We start from the raw sequence: 13,328 nt of genomic DNA, 5'->3' as shown, positions 1-13,328 counted from the left end.
AACCTGAAAAAAGACAAGAATATCAAGCTCTTCTGACATTTTGACCTGAAGTTACAGCACTGTGGAAACAAAGAAAAATATTCTTTAAAACGTGCATTATTGGCTTGAAAGACTGAGGGGCAGGACTTGGTCAAATCCATCTTAAGCCTAGAGATATGGACAAGTGGAGCTGCAGCCATTAATCCATGCTGTGTTGCTGCTTTTTGTTGTGATAACCCCATGGTTTATTTGTTAAGCATGTAAATACAAAACTAAAAGGGAAAAATAATGCTATGCTACACTTTCTAGGGAGTGTTTTCCACCAGCACCTTAATTAAGTCACCAAAAGCCTTGTGAGTTGGATAAGTGTTATACTGAATTAGCGTCACCCACGGCTGGTGGGGAGTTATCCCAAGGTTCAGGCACAACAGCTGTCTAATGGTGTATAGTGACACCACACACCAGGGTGGAAACCGAGGAAGCAATCCACATCCGATTGGAACTGCGGGGAGACCTGGGAGAGAATTTAATTATTTCTGTTGGAACTTCTTCAGAACATTGGCTCGGCACCCCAGCCTTGCAGAGCGCGGCGTGGAGACTTTAATGAGCTGCAGTTGTGGAGGAGAGGCTTTCTTTTAGATACCATTGAAAGACAACAACTCAGCACACCTCAGCACCAAGCTGGAAAATGAACCCAGTGCTGACTCAGAGAACAGCGCACAAACCAGAATTGTCAGCACCATTCCTTGCAATAACATGGCCTTCCTTGGAGGTGTCTCATCCAAGACTGACCTAACTTGACACATTTTAGCTTGTGAGACAAGAGACAAGGCTCAAATGCAGTATTCCTGCGGGGAGTGGTGTTCTCTGTTCGTCTGCTTTTATGCAAAATGCAATGCCATATTTAATCAGGGCTTCCCCCTCCCCACACTAAGATGCTTATTATTTATAGGGAGCTGTTTAAATTTTCCGGATAAATATGTATTCAGAGTCTTTCCAAACTATATAATGTGCTCTATAGATCAGAGTAACTCCATTTAAAATTGTTTTTTAAAAACACGAGTTATAATTTGATAGACTGGAACAGCTCTATTGGTTTCATAGATAGCTGGGCATTTATTTTTCACTATAAAGATCATAATATTTACCCAATGGACCAGAACAGCTCCTTCTTAGCCTTTACTCCCTCTATTATGCCACAATTATTTAAATACAGATTCTGCTTGCATTAGTTATTTTGTACCCAAGTGGATAGGGATCACCTGAGTGAGTGAGTAAAAGAGGAAGGGGTTGTCTCATACAACCCATCATCTTCTGAAACACTGGCTGCAGATCTAGAGATAATAGGAAGAGATTAAGAACCGATTGCTATTTTTATTTATAATGCATCGTTCGGTTCTCCATCCAGTTCAGTGTGAGAGCAGGTTATTCAGCCATGAGTTCTGTGCATTGCAGGTGGGAGATATTTTAAATGCCTACATGCTGACAAGGTGAGTGGTTAGGTCATGATTTTGTTATATACATATAAGTGTGTGTATATATGAAAGCACAAGAATAATTTCTTATTATTATTACTTTCCTGCTTTATTTTTGTATGACCTCAGAAGGCAGAAACATAAATCCATACTGCAGGCATATGCACTATTTTGTTATTTATTTTTGGAGAGCCAGCAGAGTGCTTGATACCATAAGGGCTTCAGCAGAGGAGATACATGTTCAGAAGCACTTCCCAATGGTATAACTAGAAGTACTTCCAAGTGGTATAAAGTAGATGTTACTGCTGCAGTGGTTTCCTCATGTGTAGGCGATGCTACCTTAGACTTTCAAAAACCTGAGGATTGATTTACCCACCAAGGAAAATTAGCAGCTGTCAGTGTCATCTGTGGGTATTGGCCTGGGGTTCCCTGATGTTAAATGATGGCCATTTACATACATTTTACATGTCCTTTTATATCACTTAATTTATGTCCTTAATTCCCATATTTAAAAGAAACATTTTGCCTGCATCATATTCCCTTATTTTTCATCAGGCCTTATTCTTCCTTTCATTTCTTTTCATATTTTTGTTTCATAATGAATTAATACAGAGAGTCAAATGTAGTTATTATGGAACTCAGAACAATACATATCCAAGCCATTTTAGCTTGTGCTGAAAGATATGATCCATCAGGGAACACCCTTCTCTAATTTATTTTTCCAGACTTTGTGTCTCCCTAAGCCAGTATGTCCTCACAGCTCTCAATATGTAGCCAGAGAAGCAGAGGTAGGCACCATATTTGGTGTGTATGGTTTTCTTTGTTTAAGAGGTTCACCAAAGGTGGTTTATGGTATGATTGTATTTTCACCTACATATGATGATGGCTGAATTGCAGGATGACTAAACTGTTGAATGTATTTTTTTTCCCACATTATATGTTTCATCCAGCTCTGTGATTCCTTTCTCTCACTGTCCCTTTCTTCAAAGAAAATGTCCTGTCAGCGAGTTCTCAGTCCTCTGTCATGTTCTGCTCGTGCCTCCCCATAGTCAGCTGGTTCAGTTCCAGCTCCACTACAGGCCTCCAAAAACACAAAATATTTTCTTTCTTCCAGAAAGCTAATTCTGATTTATATCCCAGATGAGCAATTCAAAATGCATATGAACAGTGAAACATAGTTTGGGTTTTGAAGTTATGCTGAGTTACAAGAACTGAAATCTCCTGAAGTTCCGTGACTGTCTAGTGTGGGGTTTGAGCCAAAGGTATTCTCTGAACTAAACTACTCAAACAAAAATTTTTTCTGATTGAAAGGGGAATGGATGAACGTCAAATGTTTGAGCTGCAGAGGTGTGCAGATAGTTACAGGGTGATTACTTGGTCAGTCTGGCCATAGGCTGCTCATAAAAGGCAGTTCTGGCCTTAGTTACGCACTCTTGCAATTTAATTCATATTTACAACCGGTACCTGGCCAGGTTAACCTGACTGAGAGCTACTGTCTTTTCTACCCCTCAGTAAGGTTGGTTTTCAGACTGTTCAGTGACCCAACCCTGCTGGGTGTGCATTCACACAACTGCCAGCACCTGTACAATGGGGATTTCAGGGACATGCAGCCCACAGTGGAGATGAAGATGAGACTGGCAGCAGCTTGGGCACCAGCAAAAAGCCTCTATCTGGGCTGTTTTGACCAGGACAGCACTACAGTCATGGAAGTTAGGCCCATCCATTAATGTCTGTCTAAACAGGGTCATTGCAGGGTCTGTTGGAGGGATCTAATTAGAGGTCTGTTTTTTCTTTAAAAGTCCTTGCCCAGTATTTCCCTTACTTTTCCAAACACCCTGAAGTAGACAATACATCACAATGAGGTCAAAGCAGAGGAAAGGGGAAAAAAATGATTCCCAGCAGCCTCAGAACAATGACAGTTTTCATTTATTATCTAGAAGTCATGTGAGTTTTAAAGTCACCAATCATCATCAAGAAAAAGAATGGAGCTAGATGCTTGACAAGGAAGATGCTGTCTGCAGCAGCATAATATTCAATTTACTGCCAAGGCTACTGACTTCTGAAGCAATAGGAGGATAAGTGAAATAATTGATTTCTTACCTCAAAGGTAACATGGCATAGAATTACTCTAGCTATGTTCATTCTCTTTTTTTTAAGCAACTTTCCAGATTGTATTTTAGTCCTTGAAAAAGTAGAACTTCTTAAGGCTGTCTTGGAGCCATACCATGAAAAAAAGATCTTTCTTAGTATGTCAAGGTGCAAAGAAAAACCTGAAATACATGCCTACCAAAACCCAGGTTATGTTGTCTGCCTGACAGTGCAAACAGCCTGCAACAAAATCTAAACTGCCCCTTTGCCATTAATTGTATTCTGCCCTGAGAGCAGCAAGTTCTTGTTGAAGCTTTGGGTGGAGGCTCTTGCAGAATGAGCTGAGGGCATCGGATTTCCTTAACATGACCCTGCCCCATTCCTATGCCTATATATTGTCTATTTAGGGAAACATTCCACTGTCCTTGCTCATGCTGAGCAGCCCCGTGGATATAAATCATCCTGCTGTGGAAGCAGGCACAATTCAGCGTGACTAACGGAGCCTTCTGTGCTGATGAACATTAATGGATGTGGCATCATACATCCTTGTAGAGCTGAAATCAGTGGGACTGCTCACGGAGTAAAGTGCTACTCACTGTGAGTAAATGCAGCAACAAGTCACCTATGGATAAGCAAACTATTTGAGATAGGAATCTGCCAAATGATAGAAAAGCACTTTACTGAGCTTAATTAAGTCTTAACTTGTATGTTTATGTCAATAATCACGCTTTGCTATTGGAAAGAGCTGTAAGAATGGTAAGCCACCAAAATATGTAGGTATAGTCTTACAGTGTGGGACTGTGTCTCTTGAAGTAATTCTCAAACATGTTCAATAAAGGGTAGTTTTAAATGCTCAGCAAGTGGTTAAACTTGTCAAACTTAAATATTTTCCAAAACAATTTATATTTATTAATGGCTACTACAAAATCCATTTGCCTATAATCAAGTGAAACTTGAAGGTGCTGCCTTTCTTAAGTGCCAACAGTCAACAATATTAAAGTAAATAGTGGAGGACATTCCAAGATAGTATTAACACAATTGATTTATTGATGATTGCACAATGGGAGGTTATCTTTTGTTAATTGACTCTGTAAATAAGCTCATAGACGTCTCAAGCGAAGAAAAAAAATCTATTGCTACCAGAAAGTCAACAGGGTGAGTTGGCTGTGCCACTCCATAAAGTGTCTGCTCTGCTGTAAAACTCTGTGTGGCTGGGCAGTGGCTGAGAGGCATTTCTGGCAACAAAACCCAGCAGGTGCTCATGCATAACACCGTAAGGGACACTCAAAATGTTGTTAGCTTGGACTATCCTGGTTGTGAAGAAGACAAGCATGGAAAAAGGAGGGACTATCCTGGAGCTCACAGATACATTTACAATCGGATGTCCAGATCTGATCTTACTTGTACTACTTGATTTTTCCAGGTGGTATATGGAAAGTCTGTTTCTTCACTCTGACCCATTTCTATCCCCTCAGACCTAAGGCCAAATCACTGCTGGTTCATCCAAGCTTTGCTGTTAGGTACCATGAAATGCTTTACAGATGCTTAGGTCTTATTATTGCTTCCCTTTATACTTCCTGATCTCCACCATGTTCTCTTCTGGTTTCAGCAGGGCATTGCCCAAGTTGTGTAACACATTTGCCATACCCTTTTTGCTGTTTCTTGCTTCTGTACATTTAAAGTGAATGGTAGGGACACTGCTTCCCCAGTGGCTATGGACTATCTTATTCAATAATGTCTAGTCTTCTTGCCTCAGCAGCCCAGTGGAGACTTTTGGTAGTGACTAAGTAGCCTGATTTTTCCCACTTTTGTTTCCATTTTTCTCCCAACAATATTTCTTTCTCTCTTTTTGATCCCTCTCTGTTCTTGTTCCCTCTAGTAATCTCATTCTCATCCCGCTCTGACCCCATCTTGATATTGGGAAAGAGCCACAATCAGTTTGAATCTCCTCCTGCACTTGGCATAAAATCCAAGCGGAAAAGTCCTTTGCTCCTAATTTAACAGCCCTGAAATGTGAGCAAACATAATTTGTACTTTTGGCAGACAACAGCAGTACATGGGTGGAACAGGAGCTCTGTGGCCACAGAGCTACTGTGCAGGGACAACCCAGTAGAATATTTTTATTCCTGATTTGTGAAATGTCATGAGGTTTCAAAGAAACTGGCTTGTAGTCAGCGACCCTTATGAATCACCTGCACTGAGTCATGTTCCTTTCCCTGTCCTATCAACAACCTCAATATACAAAAACCAAACAACCTCTGCCACTTCTCCAGGAGAGCACCCAGGCTGTAGGAACAAAGGCCCTGCTGTTTCCTAATCTCAGAAACAATTAAGACATCAGATTAATAGAATCTTTAAATGCTTTGGCGGATGCAGGTGGAATGCTCTCTATTTGCAGGACTATAAAGCCTATCAGTTCCCTTAGCATTAAAGGGCACAAGGGAACATAAAGTATCAGGCTTGGTACAAGACCAAGCATGAAGTCTTGCACTAAAAAAAAAAAAAGAGAATAAAAAAAAATAACATGTGTCAGTTCTTGTACATCTTGCTTCTGAAACTTCTAGACGTCACCGAAGCCCAAAGTTTACCTCTGAGAGGACAGGGAATTCCCTCCCCTCATGAGATGTACTTTCCTTTTTTATCTCCTTCCCCTTGTTCCTCAACACAAAATTGCATTCAGTGCTTCACTTAATGACTGTAATGCCCTTGGTTAATAGGATTTCACTTCAATTCCTATCCTTCAGCTTGACACTGGAGCCCGGTGTGCATCTAGTCTTAGCTGAGTATTTTAAAGTGCTGTCTGCATGGAAACAGCATGACAGTCGATTCTCCCAATATTCTGAGCAGTAATCCTTGGAATTACCCTGGATCAGGCAGAAGTGAAGATTTCATCTAGAGGACTCAGATTTCTCTGCTGGGATTGCAGCTCATGCAAAGATTAAAGGCCATAACCACAAAGATATTTAGGCACTTCAATAGGAGTGAGATGCCTGGATACCTCTTGTGGGACTCGCCTTAGCCCCATTTAGCACACCTGCCTGACATCCAGGAGTCAGAGCACTGACCCCCAAAACTGGTGGGAAATGTTCACTGATACCCTTTAAAACAGCTGCAGGATTTTTTGTGGGGACTCAAATATTCTGGAGAGAAGCTCTGACTAAAGGGAAGCCATTTTGGATCATTCAGTTGGGAGAGAGAGGTGAACTTTCTTTCCCCCCCCTCCCCATTTTTACAGTTCAGGAGAAGACGAATTTCTCATTTTTCTTTTCAATCATCTGATCTGTTGTGACCCCTCCTGTGCACTTTGTGACACCAAAGCGCTTTTCCATTCTTCATTCCATTGCTTTGGGATCTATAAAAAGAGCAACAGTGTTGAGGGATTTCTGAACAGACTGTTTCGTTCCTGTCACTGTCCCGGGAGGATTAGAGTTGTGGAAGCTTAGAGTTAGGCTCATACTTCCCTCTATCCAAATACCTGGCTCAGAGATAATGGCCTTTGTTTAGGAGGCCTTAATATTCCTGAGGCGGTACCAGAGATGATGTGTTTTCCCATTGCCTCTCTCCCTCATGTTTGGTACACCCTTGCTCATATGGATTCAGTAATCCAAGCCATTCCCTGGAAGCATCAGTCACTCCCATTTACGTCTTTGCCACCTTTTCTAAGAATGTGTTCATTTCATTGATCCCATGTTTCAACGCAGCAGTTGTCCCTGCCATTATCCTTGACCTAATCATAGCATTTCGGGATCTGCGTGTCTCATGGTCACAGATGAGCACATGGACAGAAACTGCCTTACAGACCTACCCATATAGCTCGCTTTAGATCCACGGGAATGGCGTGCGAAATTCCTGCCAGGTCCAGTTTCTTCTGAGCAGCGAGGGCCAAGATAGTTGTACTTCATAATCTGCTGGAATGCTTCTTAGCTGGCTTGGCATAGCCAGTCCCACAGAGGGAAGAGGGGGGGAGAGGATGTGCTCCAGCCCTAAGATCAGATGTCGGGCACAGGTGCTGGCAGCGGAGCAGCGCCGCAGCCCCCGGTATGAAATCGCAAGCTGACCTCGTTCTACGGACCTTCTGAAAACAGCCCAAGATTGTGTATCATGAGTTATGATGGCAATATAAAACGGAAAGCTTGACTGCATCTGTTAGTTAAAAATTGCTGTGAGAGCTTGGGAGGCTGCAAGCTCAGTATATTAGTGAAATCTCAAACAGGGTGGCTGCACTTTACCATCCTAATTAAACTCCCTCTTAGTTTTTGTTGCCCAGGTTAATTTTTATTTCCCCTTTTTCTCACAAGCTGACTCAGATTAGCACCATCAATGGAGACATCTATTCACCATGTAAGCTTTGAATCTGGATTTATATCTTACTCTCTTCAACTGTTGTGAAGTCCTTTGACATGGAGCTGCTGTTTGCTGTCCCAGGGGCCACATGTCTGGGGAAGAGATCTCCTCTCACAGTGAACAAAGTTTTAGTCGAATGGAGACATGTGTTGAAGAAAAGTTGGTGTTTTATTCTCAAATGGGCCAAGAGCATATGTAAATACTGGCCCAGCAAACCCAGTTTTGCACTTTTCAAGCCACGAAGGAGATTTGCAGACAGATACAGAGCACGTGCGATCTTTTACACCTTCGTTTTTATAGATGTATATGATTTTTTTTTCTAGGGATCTGGCTGGTCACAGAGGTTCTGCTGTGTGTTATTTTCTCATCTTGTATCACAAGTGAATTATCTGGTCCTGTTCCCATGCAAATGAATGTTAGATATCTCCTTGGCTTCCAAAGGGCAATGTCAAACCTAAATGAGGGAGAGGTAGGACGGTGCTGGCACAAGGCACTCCTAAAAGCCTCTTGAGTGATCCAGGAAGCAGCATTCATAAGTGCTCCTCTTTCCTTTAAGACACTAATGAATCAGTCCTTAATCACAAACGGCCTATGCAGAGCACTACCCTCCTGACACAAGGGCAAGCTTCACCTCTGCAGACCTTTAAAATGAGCCCTCTAGGCTTTCCTTCTTTTACAGGAGATAGCTGACCCCAGTGACCTTGCTCCTCTCCAAATCATGAGCTCATCCTATAGATGCGAGGGTATATAGTATTCCTTGCACTTCCTGTCTTAAACCCTGGTCTTAGCCTTAGCACAGGCTGCCCAGGAGATGGCCGTGTGTCCCATCCCTCTTCCAGCACTGGTAATGCTCCTGTCATGGGTGACACAATACTTTCATATAGGTTGCACATAATTTTTTTGGGGGTGTGAAGCACTATGGGTCATTTTGATATAAAGGGGACTATATGAATGGAAGTCCTTATTATTAAATCAATAAATAATACCAAAGTTAGCGCCTTGCTGTTAGACATGCTAATTTTCACCTTGGTTGCCACAAGCACATCATGGCATGATTTTTCCATTTCCTTTATGCCCCTGATGGCTGAACAAACTATCAAAAATGATTCTTGTAGAGATTTTTATGTTGGACAAATGTTTTCAGTGCAAGAGGGGCCTTGCAGAGTTGAAAAGGGAAACTTGCCTTCCTAATAACTCGTGGCTGTTGTGGCTACTATGCAAATCTCTTTATCCAATCAATCAGACATGAAATAAAATACACTGACCTGATGCTTGGCTAGCATGTAAATTCCAAGTCACATGAGGCTTGGGGAGTTACAGTGCAGAAGAAGGAGTTTTCATTCCCCATTTGTAAGATGATATCTGCTGGGCTCATTAAGCGAAAATATTTTGGGGCCTGTGTCTTGCAAGGTAAACTTGCTCTATTGTGCAGAAGAACATTCACTGAAACAGCTAACATGGATCATCTGATGACATTAGCTTCGTAAGTAATTTCCATGATGTCAAGGGTACACTGGAGATTAAAGGGGGATTAAGGCCTACTTGCACAGTCAAAGCAGCACAGTAAATTGACTTGACTTGGCAGGCTGCACCTAAAAGTTGGCAAGTTTTCACTGACTAATCATATAAAATCCAGGTTTGTGGTGTTAGTTGGACTACACTTTCACAGCGGCCAGGAAACCTTAAGCTTTCAAGGTGGGAGGTTTCAGGAGGAAAAGGGAGGGGAGACTGATGAGGAGACTTTTGCAATGTCAAGGTGCCAAAAGGTGCTAAGTAAAATAACGACCCAGTTTTACTGGAGAAGTCTCTGCCTTTCAGGAGCAAGCTGGTTGGATTTCTACCCAAAGGGCTTTTCCTCCAGCAACATTTATTTTTTCCCTCCCACTTGCTGTCACAAAATGCAATCTCCTCTTAAAGGATCAGACCCTGCACAGGAACTTCACTGAATAAAGATGAGTTTATATTTTAAAAAGGAAACAGCTGGATTGCAAAAGCAAGGGAGGTAGGCAGCTCTAGTTTCATTAGCTAAGGGAAACTCAGGGCCCCAGAGGAGAACAACTGGGAGAGCAGCCATGACAGAGAAAAAAAAAAAAGGAAACAGAAGATCATAAAGAACTAATAATGAAAAATGGAAAGTGAGAATGAGCCAAGAAAAACACACAATAAATAGATTTAAAAAAAAATAAAAAGTTGTGGAGGGAATAGAAATGTAAAGCGATGAAACAGGAAAAGAGCAGGGCAGAGAGTATGGATTTTCTGGAAATAAAACAAATAATTCTGAGAATTCTCAAGAACTTGATGAAAACCTGGAAGCGTCTCATGGTTGATCTTTTGATCTCCAAACTGGTGGCCCCTTCAATATGAAAAAGAAGGAGGAGCACCACATAAAACTGCCCAGCAATTTGTTTGCTGCTTCCGCTGGGAAAAACAGAGAGAATTTGGCTGGGCAAGAGAGTCCAGACTCCATCCATGCTGATGAATTAGGGTCCTCTAAGAGCAGCTTATAAAAAAATGTATCTCATGATTGTTTAGAAGGATCCAGTCAACTGTTTATCTGTGCAGTAATCACTGGATGATGAGTTGGAGGTAACCTGGGTGTGGGACTGTGCACAGTGGGAGCCTCTGAATGGTTTCAGATGAAGAAAGAGTAGAGATTGAAGGAAGAGGGGGCTAGGAAATAAAACAGATACTAGTCTGTCCTTCGTCTTGAAATCTGTTCATTGTGATAAAATATATAAACATGGCCAGGGCTTCATAGTCCAAGAGAGAACAGATTTTTTTTTCAGCTGCCCTTCAATTAGATCCATAATAATCCTGCAGCTTTATATGGTTTACAGACGACACTTTGCCCAACAGAAATGGTGCTATTCTTTAAATTGTGCTGTGCTCATTAGGTTTTAATAGGAGCAGTTGTTTAAGGGGTGGGTGGGGGCGGGAGGGGGAATGCACTTGGTGATGCATAGTGGAATGTACATTAATCTTGTTAATGACAACACAGTTAATGGCTGGCAAAACATTACTTTTGAATTAACCTTTCTCTTGTGCAGGCTATACTTGAGAAACAGAGCCAGGACACCGAAGATACAAGGAAAGTGCATGAAGACAGGGATACAGGATTTCCTATGATTTTATGTTGTTCTTAATTAGGAAGCATATTGGCAGCAAATGCTAACATGTGTTGGGATGTTTAGCTGTAGCCAAATAAATGTTTTCTATTACAACTCTGAATTCTTTGCCTAGCCAGAGCCCATGCTGTTCTGTTCATGTCTTACAAAATCCCTTTATAAGTCATTTTGGGGGCCAATTTTCTGTTGGCTTATGCAGCACAGTTACTTTGAACATATGTACTCAGACTCCAGAAGGGTCGTTGTCCTCACTTTTTTTTTTTTTAATTCTAATATTTTTTTTGAGTGATAAATGGGGAAGCCCTTCTTATGAAATGCTTCTGTAACCCAACTAAACAATAGCCTAATCTGAGCATGCTCATTTAAAGCAAAAAAATAGGGAATGGATATAGCTCGTTTTCTCTGGTCACATGTTCACACATAGACTGAATGAAAAATCCATAATGAATCGTTTATCTGACATTTAATCTCTTTCTCCTGTTTATGAATGGTCTGCAAATACTCTGCTGGATTTTTGGTTTAGTTGTTTTTTTTTTTTTTTGGTTCTGTTTATCATTTCAAGTTATTAGTTAAATAATTTCTGATCCGGCTTGTAGGTTATTTGAGAACACTTTGCTATGAATATTCACAATTTATACCTCTGGTTACTTCACTGAGGTAAACAGAAAACCAGAGTCTGATTCAAGTGGTTAAAGTCATTTTTGTGCAAATGGAAATTTAGAGTTTTTCCTTTGCAAGTATACTGCTACATTTACTTTAATTATTATGTGATTTTTTTCTTAGTTGATCTTTAGTTAGGAAATCTGATTCATGTCTCCCACCTCTGTGTTTGAGTCTTGTATGGTCAACTTATTCTAGCTGTGGTAGAAAATTTCTGAAACCCCTTGTTGCTAGAGGAGGAAAGAAGGTGCTTGGGGACTGCCTGTATTCTGGCATGTATGAAAGACAATGAACAATGGAGCTAAAAATATCTCCCAGCCATATAAGTATAGCAGTTGTTCTGTGCTGCTGCAAATATCAATTTATGGTGAAAAAGAAGGAAGACAAGCTGCAGTATTTAATTACTTGTGAATGTGATTAGTTGCTTGAAAACTTAAGGACCATATCATATCAATATCCCATAGCACAAAAAGAAACTTGCTCTTAAATTTCTTCTCAAATTGGACCCCATTAATCACTGTAAAAGTTTCAAGACCACTGGGCTGAGGAACTGGGATAACAGGAGGTTTTCAGGAGGTCATACTCTCTGACTGGCATTCCCGACCCTCTGCTGTCTCAGTTTCCCATCTTCTGGCTTCACCCTATCTGTGCTAACCTGGCTGTCTCTGGGCTGGGTTGCTGTTACCAGTGTGAAATCCTCCCTGGGCTCATGTTCCATTGGACTGGGATGTTGAGGAGGGCATGGAGGAGACCGAAGTGGCACCAGCAGCTCAGCTCTGCCTTAGAGCTCAGCTTCAAAGAGAGGTAGGGCTGCAGCAGCGGGCTGGTTGTGAACCAGCAGAGATTATAACTAGACCTTTGGAGTCCAGGCTGACATTTAAAGGCTTGAGGCCTGATGTAGAGCAAAGAAATGTCAATCTTTAAAAGAGCGGCCTGGGCTGGTTAGTGGGAAGGAATGTCAAAAGAGAGTTTATACGAGTCTCTTAAAGTTGAAGTAAATGTATTTCATTCCTTTGATACGAGCACGTTTCTTCTTAACTTACCTGTAAACCAACGTCACAAGAGCTAGAGCTGGTTAACAGATGCTTGGAATGACAGGGAGGGAAGCACAGCGGCTGGGAGACTGGTTAACATTAGACTGAGGGCACATAACATGTAAGCCTGTCTTATATTGGAGTTAAATCATCCCATCTGATGTGCTGGGAGCTGGATCTCCACGCTCGTTCTTGTGGCTCAGAGAACCATTGAGTGGTTATTCACACCTAACCCTTTTTAGGATCACCCATTACTCTTATTAACAACAGCGAGCGCCACCAAGAAGGAAAAAAATAATATTCTTTCCACAAAAAGGTAAAAACATAATAGTGAATTAAAGTTCTAAATGATAGGACTGTTAACATAATGCCTTTTGTCTAGAATGAACTATAAAACACACATATATACAATGAAGAAAACCCTGTAAATGTGTAATGGACAAAAAAATATATATATAATAAAACTGTTGAAAGAATGCATTTTCTCAGCACCAAGGCTATCCATAAAATTTTTACAGTTTTCCACTATATAACATTATCCTTCATAAAAAATGATATTTTAAAGCAAAAAGGTTGGCAAAAGAAACAATTGGTAGTTAACGGAAGGACGGGATTACAGCACT

General features: G+C 41.2%; 1 long non-coding RNA gene across 1 annotated transcript; it reads left to right on the top strand.

Annotated features, from left to right (window-relative positions):
* Positions 1-7,489: 7,489 nt before the first annotated feature.
* LOC113970022 lies at positions 7,490-11,000 on the top strand. Its single transcript, XR_003535030.1, has 3 exons — positions 7,490-7,580; positions 7,841-7,883; positions 10,934-11,000. It is a non-coding gene; the product is annotated as an uncharacterized LOC113970022 (long non-coding RNA).
* Positions 11,001-13,328: the final 2,328 nt, after the last annotated feature.

This window comes from Neopelma chrysocephalum, unplaced genomic scaffold, assembly GCF_003984885.1.
Source record: "Neopelma chrysocephalum unplaced genomic scaffold, ASM398488v2 Primary Assembly neopelma1_75, whole genome shotgun sequence".
In the NCBI taxonomy this organism is placed as follows: Eukaryota; Metazoa; Chordata; class Aves; order Passeriformes; family Pipridae; genus Neopelma; species Neopelma chrysocephalum.
The sequence above is the reverse complement of the archived record's forward strand: the minus strand, read 5'-3'. Positions and strand labels throughout refer to the sequence as shown.